At 33.2% G+C, this 16,255-nt stretch overlaps 1 protein-coding gene across 6 annotated transcripts in view; it reads left to right on the top strand.

Annotated features, from left to right (window-relative positions):
* The window catches only part of LOC106622678 (uncharacterized), a 95,833-nt gene that overhangs the window by 37,791 nt on the left and 41,787 nt on the right, over window positions 1-16,255 (top strand). Inside the window, exon 2 of one of the 6 annotated variants that reach the window (XM_070106672.1) lies at window positions 14,585-15,313. The exons of the other annotated variants lie outside the window; for them this stretch is intronic. The gene's annotated coding sequence lies outside the window, so the exon portion shown is untranslated. The remainder of the gene's footprint in view (window positions 1-14,584; window positions 15,314-16,255) is intronic. 6 annotated transcript variants of the gene reach the window in all.

Genomic DNA, 16,255 nt, shown 5'->3' on the forward strand with positions numbered 1-16,255 from the left:
AAAGCTTTAACTTCGAAAATTTTAAAGAACAATTAATTTTATTTGCTAACGAAGCCTTAAACAAAACAAGTTAAAACAAATAAAAAAGGGTTAAGTTCGGGTGTAACCGAACATTTTATACTCTTGCAACTTGCAAGGATCAAGGCCTGGGAAATATTTACTTTACTTACTATATTTTACTTCCCGTTAGCAAAAATTATATATGGTATATTAAAATCACCCTCAAATGAAATATATGTGATATGAACTCAACCGAAGAGGCTAATATTTTAATATATGGAGTTGTTGTGACACACGTTAAGAAAAGGGACGTTAATATAATTTTATAATGTTTAAGACAAGGTGTTCACGCAATTTCATTAAAATATCACACATTTGACCAATCTAAATGTTCGAAAATCAGGTGAAAAGCCGAAAATCATTATATAAGATATTATTGACTGCATTAATTTTTGACATTGCTCAGGTATACTTGAGAACTGATTTTCAAGCAATTTTATAAATAGATATATATTATATATATAATATATGGAGTATAGTCAGTCGAACGTTTCAAAATCGTGATTACATTATTTCAATATATATCTTACATATTGACCAATATTTTCGAAAAAAAGGCAGCCATACGCACTGGGGTCCATTTATTCGATATATGGGGGCTTGAATGATCCGATTTTGAAGATTTTTAAACCCAAGTTGGTATTTGTTGTGCAAAGTTTTATCCGAAGATATTCATTAGTGCTTTATTTGTATACCAGTGAAAGAATCAGATGGAATTTAAAATTGTGTCATATGAAAACTGATTTCGCCCATTCGCACTGTATCATGAGAATGCCATAATAATGCAACCTACCAAGCTTGGTTGAAATCGGTCGAGCAGATCCCGTGATATGGGTTTTCTCCTAAATGTGGGCGGTGCCCATCCTCTAATTTTGAAAGCGTCTCCAATAAAGCTCTATTAAACTATCCTAGGTGTAAAATTCAATGTTTTTGGTACATTTACTTATTGATTTATTGCGCTTTTAGTAATTTTAACAAATCCGTTATATGTGAAGAGGGCGGGGTTTTAACCCGTTTCCATGTTCATACTGTCGGTAGGGCTTTTTAAAGGATTTGTCGTAAGCGAATTTGAATATTGTAGCTTAAGTGGGTTAGGAGATATGAAGATTAAACCTTTTATAGGGCGGGACCACGCACATTTTATGGCCCACCGGTACCACTTACTACTGCAGTCCCCTGTGCCAAGTTAAGTTTTGTATCTTAATTTGCGGCTAAATTATAGCATTTTATGGGTTTTGATTAATGGCGTTTTGTGGGCGCGGCAGTGGTCCGATTACACCCATCTACGAACATGCCCTCACTTTTTTGTTAGGGTACATATATACCAAGTTTTATTAGGATGTCGCAATTTTTACTAAAGTTAAACTTGCACGGACAGACGAATGTACAGACAGACAGTCACTCGGAATTCCACTCGTCTCGTCATTCTTATCATATACACACATATACTTAATCCTGTATCTAACTCGATTATTTTCAGGTTATACAAACAACCGTTAGGTGAACAAAACTATTATACTCTGTAGCATGTTGCAAGATGTTGCCTATTTTCCATATAACACAACTTTAAATTAAATCTGATTGTTTCTCTTTCCAGTATACAGATCAAGCACTAATTAATATATCGGGATACAAATTTTAACGAATATTTCCTTTAAGGTATGCCATCTGAGGTCTAAAAATTGTCAAAATCGTCAAAAATAACTATTGAAGCCCCCAGACATCAGCAATGTGGACCTCAAAGCCCATGACTGACTTTTTGGCGGAAATATCCGACAATCTGTGAGATTTATAATATTTGAAATATAGCTTCTATCGCGGCTTTGAGCGTGGAGAAATTCCCTTACGGAAATCAACCTAACACGATCACAAAGTATGCGCAAAATGTTTGCGTACTTTTAGGGGTATTTTCACATATCTCAAGCGAAAAAAATCAATTGAATTGTGATTTAAATATAATAATATTAAAGAAACAATTTTTTTTAATGGCAAATAAAAATATGGAATTTAATAAAAATAAATTATTAATTATTCGGAGTTATAATTTTAGTAACATTATTTATATTTTGGTAAATAGTTTCCCCACACTTTGAAACAATATCTCGTTTGAACAGTACAATTGAAATTAGGTATTTCAATCGGATTAAAAATGGTAATACATTTCTACTTATCTTGGCTGGCGATTTTAACATTTCTTTTTGTTTTTTTTTTCTTTTTCTTCATCAACTTCTCTTTCGGAGAAATTGAATTTGAAAACGAATATTCGTCAACAAGAATCCACAACAAAATATGGGAACACCATTGACGCGGTAGTTTTCAGATATCAAGTCTCAAACTTATGTTTCTTATTTCAGTTACCATAACCTACATTTATTGTAAGATAAAAAAAATACAATATTTTAAACAATATTAACTTTTCATTTATAAAATAAAAGAAAAAATATCGATCACCACGCTCAAAAATTGTAACACGAATTAATATCAAAAAAAACTTGAATTCATATCAAAGAAAAAAAAACTGCATAAAAAAAACTAAGTAATTATAATTGCATAAGTTGATAAAAAATGCCATGCTTAATAATGCTTTACCGCGAGTCCCCGAGTGCCAGACGTCCTTTTTATTTATAATAATACACCCTTCTGTCGAAAATCCCGTAGCCCCCATATACCATACTCAATATAAATATTTTCAAACTTCCAGTTGAGTTTATGATATACCACATACTTATATCGGTTAATGTGGTAGTTATTTTAATGAAATCGAATTTTATTTTTTCTAATGACATTGCATAATTGTGCCTGAAAATAAATTTTCACGAAGACCTGTGAAATGTCAAAAACTAAACCAATCCACAATTCCATTTCTATGCCCTTAATGATTTTAGAATAATTTTCGGTGACGGGAAGTAATATACTTGTATAATACTAAAACAAAGAGATTATGTTACCTTTAAAATAAATTTACTGTATATAGCACCAAGTTTGGTTGTATTCCATTTACGATTTCGTCCAACATTGAATTTGAATCCTTTCGTTAAATTTTTTTTAATTTTGCCAACACCTGAAGGTATTTTCCCGGCTTTGATCCTTGCAAGTTGCAAGAGTATAAAATGTTCGATTACACTCGAACTTAGCACTTTTTTACGTGTTTAATATATATATATCATCTTTATTCCTCTTTAAATTTTAATTACATCCCCCACACACTTATAGTGTTAGTTATTTTTCAAAATATTTCCTAAAAAATGTGACGTATAACATGTCCCGGGTCAACTAGTAAAATTGTAAAAAGCATGCAATCTAAATAAATGTATTAAAGAAGCAAATATAATGAGAAATGTTCATCCATATTTTCTTTGTTTATAGAGCATATTTTTTGTTTTTTTATCACAAATACTACGGTATATACATATATGCGCATATTTTCATTCTTTTAATGCATAAATACTAATCTCAAAAGGATATGAGATATAGAAAAAGACCGGCCCTACTAAACTCAAAAGGATATGAGATGTAGACCAAGGTCTCGACCAATTGCTTTCATATCCAGTGATAAATCACATTATCCTTAAGTAAATTTTTCCATTTATTTCATTAAAGTATCACACTGACTCACTGACATAAATGGTTTAAAGCAGTGATCAGCAGCCCATTGCCAGCGGATACTCTCAGAGGGCGCTCTGAGTATACGTGTGTTTCACAGATATTTGCGATGATTATTATACCATAGAAACGATGATAATAGTGGCAGTTGCTTTCTGACTACGCAGCATGGATAAAATGATCCGACACTCCACTCTTTGTTTATTGAGAGAGCCCATAATCTCGCGGTTTAATTTGGCAGCAGTGAAAGTTTATGGGCTCTTGAACAGATGACAAGTCAACAAATGAACTGCCAGATACAATCCCGTTAAAAATAACTGACAAAATCAGTTCGTTCTTTTTCATAGGAAAAGCTTATGCTTAAGCAGCAGAATTAGGCTGCCTGCAGAGTAGACGCTGAAAGCCGACCCGAGCGTAGAGCTGATTTCGATCAGCGCTGATCGATTTTAGGTATGACAGAGTGGATGCGAGATTTAGCGTACTTTGTGCTTATGCAAGTGAAAAGAGAAGACATGGATTCATCAGATAAATACTATTTTGCTTCCAGCTCTGTGATAAATATTAAAAAAAAAACAAATTATGGAAAACATAGATAAATAAATACAAAACGAGACGAACTTGGCGAATTTCATTATTTGTATAAAGATTTCAGACGTTAACCGTAAAATTATTTTTGAATATATAATATATTCGCCATTTCAGCGCGAGTTGGCGCCGAAAACCGCTTCAGTGCTGTTTTATCGCATTGATTAGCCTTGGCTTCGGTCAGTCTCTACTCTACGTTGCCTGTGCGATTTCGTATGAAAATGTACGCAAAGAGATTTCAGCGACCACTCTATAGGCACATTTAAAAAGTGAATAACGTTTTCATTACATTTTTTATTTATAAGTATTTTTTTTATCAAAAATAAAGTTGGTAAATATATTATTAAAGCCGTAGCAAATACATGTGTCTAAATACGAGGTGTGTTCAAAGGAAAAGGTGAATTTTGATTTTTCGCGGGCTGTGTACATTCCATTATCGATATTTTGTTTTTGTTATAATCGGACACATGTTTATCATGTGCTTGCATTAGGAGCCAATTTCGATTAGTAGTTTGTTTTTGACAACAGAAAAGGTTAGGTTAATCACGCTTTTGTGTGCTCTTCGATTTTTAGCTTTTGAAAGAAATGAATCAAAGGATATGTCTTAAATTTTGCGTTAAAAATAGAACAAAGTGCTCCAAGGCACTTGAAATGTTGACTGTGGCATTCGGTGAGTCCACTTTGTCTCTGTTTATATGTGGTACAAGCGTTTTACAGAAGGCTGAGAAGATGTTGAGGACGAAGAGAAAAAACACTGAGAAAAAATGTTCTTGAATCGTCGAATAACTATTATGAAAGTTGCGATAATGCTCACATATCAATACTAATTTTTTTGGCCAAAAACAACCCGCTATCATGTTTCAATCACGTGTTCACCAGATTTCGCACCCTACTTCCTAAAACTGAAGAAACCAATGAAAGGCAAGCGTTTTGCCATAATTGACTAACGAATTATAGGAAAAAAAAGGAAAAATGTATGTGTGACTTGGTGCGTATTTTTCATAAATTGTGTCTGAATTAATTATATAAATTTATTTCATAATAAACAAGTAAGGAAGGGATAAGTTCGGGTGTAACCGAACATTTAATACTCTTGTAACTTACAAGGATCAAAGCTGGAAAAATACCTTCAGGTGTTAGGAAAACTTTATGTTAAAAACTGATCCGATACAATTCAACATTCATTATTCGACGAAATGAAATGAGATTAACAACAATTTAAGAAAAGAATACGAAGGACCAATTTTTATCAGAAGTAAACAATGAGCTTCTACAAGTTTCCTTTCCTTACGATACGCTTACGATTCCCGATTTGTATCATTACGAGTATACAAGCATTCTAAATTCCTAAATTGTATTATCAATATTACTGTAACGCTTGGCTGCTCTTATATGAGTGTAAATTTTTCGTTTCGCTTAGTTGAGAACAATTTGCAATTTGTTATGGCCGAACTATGTTACTGTCATTAATTATTTCGTTTTTAAATTGCTAGACCATGACCTACATTCATATGTATGTAAGTACAATAGTTATAAAAATACGAAAAATGGTCAGTTTATGGTACAATAGATTTTATCCTGCTTGCATATGCATACATACATTTAAATAAGGATGTTTGAAATAAATATTATGATGTTGTAGCTTTAGTGCTGGAATAACATGGAAGTCTTGAAACATTTTTAGATTATTTATTATAGTGTTTACTTTGCTTATATCGTAAAAATTAGGCAATGCCAAAACGAAAATTATTCTCTATTCACATATTAATATATATACGTATATGTATACAACTATATATCCATGAATACACATGTTTGCATGCATATACATAAACGTTTGCTTCTACTTTCGACACAACAGATTTGTGCAAGGTTTACCACCGAAACGTTGTAATGTTGTAACATTTAATCAGTTTGTTATATGTTTTCTCCCTTTACAGTTGTGTGTTAATTTAATGTAAAGTCTATTTAATTTCATTAATTATGAAAAATTGTTGAATAGAAAAAATAATCGGTTGTAATATTATCAATATATTAAGTAAAATATATTCGAAATTAAAAAATCGCATTCAAAACCAACAAAAATAAAATAATCTCTGAAACAATATCTTTGTTAACATAATTATACGCTTACTTTCAACAATATGATTGGTAATTACAGCTGAAAGCTTAGTACAAGTTTGAGACTCGGTAAAGCTTTTTGAAGTTTAACCTTAAATTCAACAGCGACAGGTCAAAAATTGTTAAACGTTCGTTAACGAGCGAAAACCGTACATAAGATGCGATTGTTTCACCATTTTTAAGTTGGGATGAATAAAAATGAATTTGCAATCAAATCTTTTTGACTTATTCTCATTTGAGTTTGGTACCTTATTTGAAACTTCTTCATATTTATACATAATTGTTTATTCATGGCCTTGCCTTAAGTTCTGTTACAAAGTTTGAAACGCGTGAGGACGAATTTGCAAAAAAAAAGTGCCGTTTTTTTTTTTTACTATAATTGTGTGCTGTGTCTACTCAAATTTGGTCCAAGACAACGATCTTTCAGATCGAACCTCTATAGCATATAGCTGCCATACAAACTGATCGATCAAAATCAAGTTCTTATACGGAAGTTTTATTTTTGTGAAGGGTATTATAGCTTCAGTGCAAAGGAAGTTAACGTTTTTTCTACCTTTTAAGTAATTATAGTCCAATATTCCGATGTTAGATTTAATTTTTAAAGAAATACTCGTGTTTACATTTGCGTACATATGTATATTTAAATTAGGATGATTAAAATAATTATAATAAAAGCTTAACCATATGGTGTTTACTTTGCTTATATCAAAAAATGTGGCAAAATCATTAGTTTTAATTCTAATATTGAAATTCATACGTACATACAATATGTGTATAAAACTATACTTATACTAGAGCTCTTGGCATTTGACTAACCGGATATAGCATTATTCGAATAATAGTATTCGAATGGTCGTAAGTCGTCGACTATTCGATTAACCGTTCGTTGTCGACTATTCGAATAGTAAGCGCTCATTTAAAAAATCAAAGAAAGCAAAACTCAAAGGCTCTTTGATTTCAAACAATTTTCATTTATTCATATACTCGCAGCAGAGCAACTACTCGAATAGGCGCAGTAATAAATACATTTTAATTGATTGTATGAAAGATATGTGATATCGTTTTCCGATTTTCTTAATTTTCACTCTCATTGTTAAGTATATGTTAGGGAACAGTTCTGCAAAATTACATGCTCCTATCTTTTTTATTAAAAGTAGGCAACCCGAAAATAAAATAACTGAATAATCGGTCGTATGGGAGATATATCTTATAGTTGTCCGATCTGACCGATTCCGACAAATGATCAATAGAATCTCAAAATGCACCTATGTATTAAATTTCTTTCGGATATCTCAAAAACTGACGAAGAAATTTTTATGATCAAGAAAAATTAAACTTCACCTAAAAAAACGTTAGACCCATATTCTCTTAGGAATTGTTGTTAAGAATTATCCGTAGAACATTTCCCGCATATTTTTAGAAAAAAAATCCACGCGCTCTAACGGATGTATAACAAAATGTCTGATGTCTGTCTATTTGTCCCTTGGTAAAAGCAATAATTTTAGATATATTGATGAAACTTGATACAACTATTTTTTGACCGAACGCCATGCTCCCAAATCCCGTTAAGCGAAAAACTATAAACTATAATGAAGTACAAAAACGTCAAAAAACTTACATTTGGAACAAGAGATAAATATGTTTAAAGGTTTTTTTTTACACAATGGCTGACAAGCGGTTTTGATTAAATCCTACATCGGGTGCCGAGCACTTCTTTGTAGAACCCATCCTATTATAAAACCGCCAGAAATCGTAATAGTGACTTGTAAATTGGACCAAATTTTTGTACAGATATCAGCGTACACAGAAAACATTATTAAACCCTGTCGCACGAAATCGTAATAGTGACTTGTAAATTGGACAAAATTTTTGTACAGATATCAGCGTACACAGAAAACATTATTAAACCCTGTCGCACGATTTCGTGCGACGTGGCACCCCATGAATTTTCGCGTGTCGCACGAAAAAGTGTGACATGGCGGTCAATGTGTTAAATGAGAGTCGCCACGCCGTTTATTAGGTTTGAGGTATGTATCATACGAAGCAGTAAAGCTATATCAACCAAACACAGTGAAAATATTTTTTTGTAGCATTTCTTCACACCGTGTGGAAGTGTCCGAAATCGGGTAATAATCATGTCCACCCCTCCATACAAAAGTTGTGTTAAAAACTACTTAAATTGCGTTAAATCTCTAAATAAAAGCCTCAAAATTGTAAATTTTACACGAAAGTTTGTATGGCAAATGCACTTGTGGAGGGTATTATAATTTCAGCCGAAATTAATGTTTTTTGTTCTCTTTCTGTGAACACAGCGTGTCGTCGGTTCAAATACCGACTAAATAATAAAACGAGATGAAGATAAATAGATTGTCTAATGACTCCATTATGTACTAATAAAAAATAAATAGCGTCTACTTAGGTTTTCATAACATAAAGTGTGATCCATTTCGAGGTTCCCTACTTTTTTAAATAAAAAACAGAAAATTCAATTTAAATTATGGCTTATTATCAAATGTTGGCCGTGGCTACGTGTCAGATGGTCCATCCGTTGAGTTCAATTTTCGACGACTCGTTCGAGCATTTCGACTGGTAACTCGCGAATGACACGCGTGATGTTTTGCTTCAAGGCCTGAATCGAAGCGGGATTGTCCGCATAGACTTAAGACTTTACATGTTTCCATAGGAAAAAGTCTAACGGAGTAAATAATTTCATATGCCTAGATGATGTACTTCATTTATGGTCGAAATTCATAAATTTCAGGTCACAGCTAATTTGATACAGATACTTTTCCATCAGGAGGCGCCAGATTCGCGCAACGCATAACTGTATTTTATTTTGCCATGCATATTGGCGTCGTTTATGATTAGTTTTAAATATTTTTTAGTGCGTTATAATACACCATAGAGACAGCAAGTGCGTTTATATAAAAATGGGTCATCGTACAACAATTGAGCAGCGTGAACTGGTCATAAACCATTTAAAAATTGTAAATCGGTTCGAAAAATTGGTGAAATTGTGAACCTTAGTGCCTCCATTGTACAGTACATCATTGAGCGATATTTATATGAAAATCGAGTGGAAAATTAAGGCAGAAGTGCCCCAAACAAAATTTTTAGTGCTTCCGACGAGCGCTATATTGTTCGAAAAATCAAGGTAAACCCCAAACTATCGGCTCCAAAATTGGTTGTATATGTTCAACAAGAATTAGGAAAAACATGCAGCGCTGAAACTATCCGTACTCCGTGAACATGATTTTAATGGCCAAGTTGCTCGTAAGAAACCGTTTATTAGTAAAAAAACCAAATATATATAAGACCCATCATTTTTGGAACACGATTATACGGCATATCTTACGTTTGGCGAAAAAAGAATAGAGAGCTAAATAAAGAGAACCTGAGAGCTACAGTGAAACATGGCAGTGGAAGTTTGGGGTTGCATGTCCGCAGTCGGTGTAGGAAATTTGTAGTTTATTGAAGGGACAATGGACAAAAATATGTACCTTAATATCCTGAGAAAAAATTTGCTGTAAAGTGCCGAGAATCTTGGTATAAAAGAAAAATTCCGCTTTTGTCAAGATAACGACCCAAAACACAAAGCAACCACCCTTTTTGGATCAGAAATGTAGAAACAATTTCAATTAAGTTTTGCTTTAGCTTCCATCGGCCTTCCGTTTATAATATCCAATTAATAATACATACAAACATACATATTGTTATTTACGTACAGTCCATATCTATATCAGTGTTTTAGTTGAAATTACGCGACATTTCCATTATCTACGGCAGAAAAATATTGTAAAAATTTTTAAAATAATATTTTGGCTTCCAACCTTGGATATTTAATAAGAAAAGAATAATAACAAATTTGAATGTTCTACCATTAAGCTTATTCATTCATTACACATTTTTAAATTCTATTAATAAATTAAGCACTAATTATCGAATTCAAAAAATGTTTGCTATTTATCAATAAACGTACTGAAGTACCATAATACTCCGATTGTTTTTTTTTATTTCATAAATTTTGTGTTTTTTAGTGCTGTAATAGTTTTTTAACATTAAGACGTTAGCTTACAGGAAATAAACCTTTTACAATGCCAATGCTTATCGTTCTTCGAAATTAGGGAAAAATAAAATAAAAACAGCATATACATTTTTTTTTGATGAATTTACTAAGTTGTAAAAGCCGTAAATAAAATTATGAATTAATTGTTTAATATTTTGAGAAGCACGTGGTACATTTATTCCTTGGCTAAAATGGGAGTTCGTAGATGGGCGTAATCGGACGACTACCACGATATTATAGTCGATAACCTATAAATTGCCATTACTAAGTCGGAAATTTAGATACAAAGCTGTACTTTGATACAACGAATCGAAATAATGAGAGGCACCTGTGGTTTGAACATTTTCAAAAAGTGGGCATGGCCCCGCCCCCTAATAGGTTTAATGTATATATCTCCCAAACTGTTCAAGCTATGTCACCCTAATTTCTACAGGTCAAATCATTTCGACACCTCTTGCCACAGCGTGAAAACAGGTGAAATCGGATGATAACCGCACCCACTCCCCATATAACAGTTGTGTTAAAAACAACTCAAAGTGCGATAAATCAATAACTGAATACGTCAGACATTAAATTGTGTATCCAGGATGACACTAGAGGGCTTTTTAGGAGCAGGTGTCAAAATCGGATGATACGCGTGGCACCGCCCACATTTAGGTGAAATCACATATCTCCGGACTTAATCCACCAATTTCAACCAAATTTGATGCATAAGATTATTTTAATATTCCCATGTTACAGTACGAAAATGGGAGAAATCGCAGTACAACCACGCCTTTTGCCTATACAACATAACTTTAAATTCCATCTAATTTTTTCAATTTCCATTATACAAATCAAGCACCAACTAACATATCGGAATAAAGACACTCTAAAAAGTTTCAAAATCGGACCATTGTTTTTAAACCCCCCAGATATCGGAAATGTGGACCACACAGCCGATTTTTACCGAAATTATATCGTACTTCCGGCTGACTTTATACCCCATATTTTGTCCAGTATGTGAGTTATCTTATTTAAATTAAGTGACCTAACGGTGTAGGATTTTTAAACTTCAGGTTAAGATTACTTCTTATATATTGTTGATGGTATGTGAGGTACCTTAATGAAACTCAGAGAAACTCAAAAATAGATAAAATCGGGTCAATACTACACCTCCTCCCATATACCTAATATAATAATAGATTTTCAAACTTCCAGTTGGCTTTATACAGTATATATCGGTCAGTATGTAAGATATCTTAGCAAAATTACCGGAATGTATAATATTGGATATACTTTAGTTTAATGGCGAAAATATGTGAAATTAATTATACTACATATAATGGTTTAGCGCTGAACATAAATATCTTTAATATCATCAACTGCGATCTTTTGGTTGACGTTTTGTGCATCAATTTCATATATTAAATTTATTTAGCCGAAGAGGTGGCTAAGTTTATGTCAGATATATCTCATTTAAGGATAGCTGTAATATAAATTTCGCTGACGGGAAGTAAAATATAGTTATACAACTATTTTAGTCTATGACCTACAATATAACTTAATAAAATACTAAATTTGACAGTACTTCAATCACGACTTCGCCGAATAAAAAATTTTGATTTTTTTTCAACATTTTTTAGTATAAAGCTTTGCCAACACCTAAATGTATGTCGCCGCATTTGATCCGTGCAAGTTGCAAAAGTATGAAATGTTCAGTTAACCCGAACTTAGCCCTTCCTTACTTGTTTACTATATAGTTTTGCAAACATCTGAAAGTATTTCCCCGGCTTTGATCCTTGCAAGTTGCAAGAGTATGAAATATTCGGTCACACCAGAACTTAGCCAATCCTTATTTGTTTAATATAAAGTTTTGCAAACACATGAAAGTAATTATCCTTGCAAGGAGAGCAATTTTCGCTTACTCCCCAATTTAGCCCTTCCTTACTTGTTAGTTATAAATTTTTTAGAAAGTAGTATCCCAGTTTCTAAAGATTAAAAGGAGAAAAAACCATATTAATTACGTCTGACCGAACTTCTCCGAATTATTTGTTGTTTACATCGTTTAGAACTTGGGTGCGTTCGAGATGGCAATCACGACAGCAGTGTTGCAAATTTGTCAAAGGATCACGTTCTGCGTGAATTTTAGGCAACACTTGCAACATCATCACGTTCTACTGTCACTTTCTGCACGCTATTTATGCAAATAATTGGCAACACTAAATTGTTGTCTGCACATCAGCAGGGTATCAGCAAATATGCAACACAGTAGCTGAACTGCTGCAATTATTACGTAGCTCGAGCGCACCCCTTCTTTTATCAGAGTTACAAATATTGGTTGAAATGGCCTGCTAAGGGACAATTATTTCTTAAACGTTTCATGTTTTGAATTAACGGGTGATCCAAGCATAGATACTTTTTTCAATAGACTTTTTTTACAGATCACGCGTGAGGCGTGTCAAGCTGTCATGTTATTTTTGTTCAGTATTGTTTGACATTTCATCATGGAAAGACTCACGCCTGAAAAACGTTTGCAAATCGTTCAACTTCATTACGAAAATTCACGTTCTGTAAAGAATGTGTTACGCGCGGGCTACGTCACCGCAACATTCCAAAACTAAAACAAATAATGATGACAAACTACAAGTTTGTTAGACATCATAAAGCCAATCACCCAATTGCACCAATAATTCCGATTTCGTCAGAATGATTACAAGTATTTCCTAATGTCGCTGACACAACCTCAATATACATATGTATTCTCAATTTTCAATTTTATTTGCATTACCAAATCACAACAAAGTAATTGCGGTTTTTGTTTTTTTTAACTCAAAGACAATTTTTTCATTGAACGAAATAATTTTATTCTGTAATGTATTGCCCATTTTGATCAATGATCTTTTGCCATCTTTCAGGCAGCATCATAATCCCACTTTCATAAAACTTCTGGTTTTTATTAGCAAAAAACTGAATCAGGTACAATTTGACATCATCATCATTATTGAAATTTTTACCATTCAAGGAGTTTTGTAAAGATCGAAACAAGAAGTAATCCGATGGTGCAAGGTGAGGACTATATGGTGGATGTGGCAAAACATCCCAACCAAGCTCCAATCATTTTTGCCGAGTGACCAAAGATGTGTGTGGCCTTGCATTGTCATGATGGAATACAACACGTTTTCGATTTATCAATTTTTTCTTTTCTTCGACTGTATTGTATAATTTCGTCAGTTGTTCAATGTAGACAACAGAACTGATCGTTCGGTTGGGTGGTAAGAATTCAAAGTAGACAATGCCTTTATAATCCCACCAAACTGATAACAAAACCTTCTTTTGATGAATACCAGCTTTTGATGTTGTTTGAGGTGTTTCACTGGCCTGCCACGATCTTTTCCGCTTTATATTGTTGTAAACAACCCATTTTTTATCGCCAATTATCACTCGTTTTGAAAATGGATAATTTTCATTACGTTTCTTTAGTAAATCGCAGCTGTTAATGCGTTGCGCTAAATGCGTTTATTTCAGTTCGTGAGGAACTCATGTATCGAGTTTTTGAACATAGCCAAGTGATTTTTAATGCATGTATGTGCTACCTGAAGCTTCTCTGCAATCTCACATGTTGTACTGTGACGATCCGAATCGATTATTGCTTTGATTAGGTCGTCATCAACTTCATCTGGACGACCAGAGCGTTTTTCATCAATGAGTGAAAAATCACCAGAACGAAATTTAGCAAACCAATTTTGACACTGCCGTTCTTTTATGGCATCGTCGCCATAAACAGAACATAACTTTTTGTAAGCTTGCGATGCGTTTTTCCCTTTGCGAAAGTAAAAAAGCAAAATATGACGAAAATGTTGTTTTTGATCTTTTCAACGAACGCCAAACGAAAACTACGCAACCGATCAAAAAACGTTTTTTTACTGATTGACAGCTGAATTGCCAACTATCAAATAACAAAATGTGTTTTACATTTGGACTACGCCAGCAAACCTAAAAATTTAACTGAAGCCATCTATGAATGAAATCCGCAATTAATTGGCAACCCAATATTTATGTAGTAAGCATTATTGTAGAATATAACCGAGTAATTGTAATATCAAAAAGGGAGAATGTAAAATAAAGCGTAACCATCAACACTAAACGAATTGTTTTTTTTTTTTTTAGTTCCCGCCGGTACATTTGACCCAATTGGCGCAGTCGGTTAAACCAATAATGTATCGAAAGAAACATAGTGAAAGGACAATAACTAAAGTTATGTTCTAGTGTGAAAACTATATCCTAAGATATACAATAAAGGGACTACAATCAAAATTTAGTCCAAGCGGAAAAAACATAGTGAAATGACAATAACCAAAGTTACATCCTAGTGTGAAAACTATATCCTAACATTTACAATAAAGGGACTACAATCAAAATTTAGTCCAAGTGAAAAAAAAACATAGCAAAAGGACAATAACCAAAATTATGTCCTAGTGAAAAAACAAATAATATATATAAAAATAAAATATACATAAATAAAAAAAAAATAAAAAACCAAATAAGCGAAATATATATAACAAAAAACAAAATGGCCAACCAAGTCCCAGCAACAGAGCTAATAAAGGAAGCCATAAGAATAAAACCGTAATGTGGCATCAACAAGGAATATGATCTCTCATCCTTCTTGAGAGGAGTTGAAATTATTCTTCCTCTATTCAACGATAACTCGACATTTAAGCAGTTAATTTCGAGAGACACATCTGGCTCAAAATTTAGGAAGCAGCGCTTCAAGTCAGCAGGACACTGGGTCCCTCTGCAACATAGAATGAAATTAAAACTGAACTAATCAAAAACGGAGTTAAAGAAACGTACCATTGCCTTTATAACCAAGCCATTCGGGTAAAACATACTAGTGTGAGTAATTACTACAATAGTTTAAAGTCTAAATTAGATAGATTATATAATAAGTATAAATTGGACCAGAGTTTTCTCTTAGCGTCAGCGGATCACTAATTTTAAAAACACTTTTGAACGGCATAGACCCCACATAGAGTTGTAGTAGGAATATAAATAATCTGAGGGAAGCCTATTATACACTCGAAGAATCAGGTTTATCCACGATACGATAATAGCTACAATAGACAGTCATGTACCTCAATACAATTTAGGCAGTATTTCAGAACTTCACGGCGTCAAGATCAATCCAAAGGGCAACACAGCCAACACTACTATAATTCAGGACAACAGGACCATTCTTCTGGACAATACACACAAAAGCACTATAATTCAGGACAACAAGACCGTTTTTCTGGACAATACAGACAAAGCAATTATAATTTAGGACAATTGGATCGTTTCTTAGGACAATACAGACAAAATTATCATAATTCGGCACAACATGATCGCTTCTCCAGTCAATATAGGCAACCCGATCGTCTATCCAGACAAATGAGACACAATGATTACACCGCACCAGTGCCGATAGACCCATCGACATGTCTACCGATAATAGAACTCACTATAGACAAGGATAAAATTAGGTGTTCACTAGACACGGGCTCAACGACGTTATTATTAAATATATTCTGTTTACCACAATATAAGCGAATAAAGCTAAAAAATATTTTTATAAATAAAACCGAACAGGAAACGTATAAATGGATAGCGAACTACCACAAGAAGGAAACAGAACACGTCGGAATAGTAGAAAATTATGGGGGGCTGAAGTGAGCAATATACTATAAGAAACTAATTCAAAAATACATTAACAACAGGAACTTCTAAGTTTTGGTGTAACCGAACATTTTATACTCTCGCAACTTGCAAGGATCAAAGCCGGGAAATTACTTAAGGTGT

This window comes from Bactrocera oleae, chromosome 3 (assembly GCF_042242935.1).
Source record: "Bactrocera oleae isolate idBacOlea1 chromosome 3, idBacOlea1, whole genome shotgun sequence".
Classification (NCBI taxonomy): Eukaryota; Metazoa; Arthropoda; class Insecta; order Diptera; family Tephritidae; genus Bactrocera; species Bactrocera oleae.